The sequence below is a fragment of the Tenrec ecaudatus genome, chromosome 6 (genome assembly GCF_050624435.1).
Source record: "Tenrec ecaudatus isolate mTenEca1 chromosome 6, mTenEca1.hap1, whole genome shotgun sequence".
Lineage (NCBI taxonomy): Eukaryota > Metazoa > Chordata > Mammalia > Afrosoricida > Tenrecidae > Tenrec > Tenrec ecaudatus.
This window is the reverse complement of record NC_134535.1, coordinates 67,006,724-67,009,835: the sequence shown is the minus strand read 5'-3', so window position 1 is coordinate 67,009,835 and position 3,112 is coordinate 67,006,724. Positions and strand designations below refer to the sequence as shown.

The 3,112-nt window shown below is 45.6% G+C and overlaps 1 non-coding gene across 1 annotated transcript; it reads right to left on the bottom strand.

The window, feature by feature from the left end:
- Positions 1-1,079: 1,079 nt before the first annotated feature.
- LOC142452209 (small nucleolar RNA SNORA9) lies at positions 1,080-1,214 on the bottom strand. The gene has a single exon (XR_012785238.1). It is a non-coding gene; the product is annotated as a small nucleolar RNA SNORA9 (small nucleolar RNA).
- Between the last annotated feature and the right edge of the window lie 1,898 nt (positions 1,215-3,112).

Sequence of the window (3,112 nt, the reverse complement as noted above, 5' to 3'; positions counted from 1 at the left end):
CTTTGAAAACTCTTTTGTTTGCATTGTAAATATTTGTCCTTGATAGGATGTGTGCCGAAAATGGTTTTCACAAAAAGTTTCTGTACTGATGGTGATTCTGGCTGAATACAGTGGGAGCTGGAATGGACTGGGTTCCCAGACACTCAGTGTAACGGCTTTTCCAACGAAGGCCTCCCTTCTCTGACTTCGTGGGAAAGCCTTGAAATGAAAGGGTTCCTTCATAAGCCCATGGCATTGAGAAGCTCTCAGAAAGGGCCTCTGGTTCGTACGGCCTCGGTAACCCTCTTCCCTCCTGGGTGCCCTTTCTTCATCCCCACTACTTGTTTTCCTCAACCTCTTTTTTCCCTCCTTCCTCTCTCAGACTCTCTGCCATCGAGTGGATTCTGACTCATAGCAACCTTAGAGGACAAGGTAGAACTGCCCCTTTGGGTTTCTGAGATTGTAACTCTTTACAGGAGTAGACAGCTGCATCTGTCTCCCTTGGAACAGCTGGTGGCTTTACTGGAATCCTGTCCCTCTTTAAGCTAACTCCAAATTGGGGTGGAGGTGGGGGCAGGAAGCAGGAGAGTGAGGTTGACTGTGGTAAAACCCATGCATTCCGTGCTGGAGACTGAGGTTCAAGTCCTGGCCAATGTGCCTGTCATAGCACGTTGCTATGAGGCTGGACAGGTGTAGGTGAAGCTGCCAGACTAATAGGGACTAGGAAGAAAGTCTGCTGAAAATCAGCCAATGAAAAGTCCATGAAGTACAGACCTGCAACTTGTGATCTATATCGTTGGCACTGGGCCAGATTGCATTTTGTTCCTTGGTGCATGAGGTTGCTTTGAGTAGGGCTGATGCAGCAGCAGCAGCTCACAATAACAATTCTCACCTGCCACACACCTCTTATTGGCACAGGAAAGAGCGCAACAAGGAAAAGACAGGTGTACTGAATTCCAGCCCTTTATGTGCTCGCCCTCTTTTCTTTTTCTTAAATCATTTGATTGGGGGCTCGTACAACTCTTATCACAATCTATGCATGCATCCATTGTGTCAAGCACATTTGTACATTTGTTGTCATCATCCCCCCCCCCTTTCCTGAATGTCTGAAATTTCTATAACCTTGCTCTGTAGGTATTATAGAGCAAGGCCTCAAACCACTTCAAAGCTGCTCTTGCAAGCACTGAAGGAATGCACAGGGTTACTCCAAACCCAGGCACGCTGAAGGCTTGCAATGTTGTCATCATTTTAAAAACATTTTCTTTCTACTTAAGCTCTTGGTATCAGCTCATTTCCCCACCCCCTCTCCCACCCTCCTCCCTTACAAACCCTTGATAATTTATAAATTATTATGTTTTCGTGTTTTACACTGTCAGATGTCTCCCTTCACCCACTTCCTGTTGCTCATCCACCAGGAAGGGGATTATATGTAGATCATTGTGATTGGCTCCCCCTTTCTCCCCCACCTTCCCCTTCCTCTCCTGGTATCGCTACTCTCATTATTGGTCCTGAGGGGTTTATCTGTCCTGGATTCCCTATGTTTCCAGCTCTTTTCTGTATCTGGTCTAGCCAGATTTGTAAGGTAGAATTGGGATCATGAAAGTGAGGGGGTGGGGGGGAGCATTTAAGAACTAGAGGAAAGTTGTATGTTTCATTGTTGCTACACTGCACCCTGACTGGCTTGTCTCTTCCCTGTGACCCTTCCGTAAGGGGATGTCCAGTGGCCTACAGATGGGCTTTGGGTCTCTGCTCTGCACTCCCCTCATCCACAGCCCTCTTTTTAAATCAATCAAAACACCTTACTATTAGCTCACCTTCCTGTTGAAACTTAAAAGACTGTTCCCATTTTGCCTTTCCATTATTATGGAAAGAAATCCATATGTAATCAATAATCCATCCGATAAATAAAAGTTACCAACACCATCGGATGAGTCAGCAAGCCCTGAACAGATATTAAAATGTCATTGATTAATTAATAAAACACAGCGACTGTTCCTTTCCTCACACAACTTAAGGAGTAAGAGCAGAAAATACTGCTCATAACAACGTATAACAGTGATGCCCATGGACCCATCTCTGGAACTTCCTTGGAAGAATCCTGACTGGGAGAATTTAGATCTGGTGACTGACATAGTGGGTTATGTATTGGGCTGCTAACTCTAAGGTCAGTAGTTTGAAACTACCAGCTGTTCTACAGGAGAAAGATGAGGCTTTCTACTCCCATGCAGAGTCCTGGTGGCATCCTGGTTATGCATAGGGCTTTGATCGCCAAGGTCAGCAATTCAAAATCACCAGCCACTCCACGAGAGAAAGACAGGGCTTTCTATTCCTATAAAGAGTTACGTCTTGAAAACTCACAGGGACAGTGAGGGTTACCTGAGGGTCTTGCAGGGTCACTAAAAGTCAGCATCAGATTGATGGCATTGGATTTGGGGGTTGTTTGTTTTTCTGTGTGTTCTACTCATTAAGATTTATTGTCTCCTGGTCCACCAAGCCTTGAGGAGCCAATGCACAGAGAAGACCACATGGCTGGCCCCACTATAAGACAGGACATCCCTCACTGACCCATAGCCCTACAGGGGACAACACTGGAGACACAGTGTGGGAATTCCACTCGATCTGATCCCTCCACACCTAGGCAAAACACTAAGGGTGTGCAACAGAACAACAAGGGGAACAGAGCAACGAAGACCCCAGGGAATACCAAAAAGAGATTTTGGGGTAAAGACGTGGCACCCCATCAGACTTGACCAGAAAACACTCCTAAAGGCCAACAAACAGTACTTAAAGTAACTACAGGCCTTTCTTTTTTGTTGTTTTTTTTTTGTCATTGATTTGTTTTCTTTTCTCTTCTTTTGTTGCTTTGTTTTGCTCTGTCTTGTTTTTGTGCATGTTAGTGTCTCCACAGGTCTGTCTAAATAAGATAGGCTGGATGAACAATATGGAGGAGAAAACAACAGGACTGATGGTTCTGGGGGGACATGAGAGAGGGGGATGTGGAGGGAAAAGAAGTGGTGTTAACAAACTCAGGGAAAAAGGAACAACAGGTGATCCAAATGGGTGGTGAGGAGGGTGTAGGAGGCCTGGTAGGGTGTGATCAAGGGTAATGTAACCAAGGGCAATTGCTGAAATC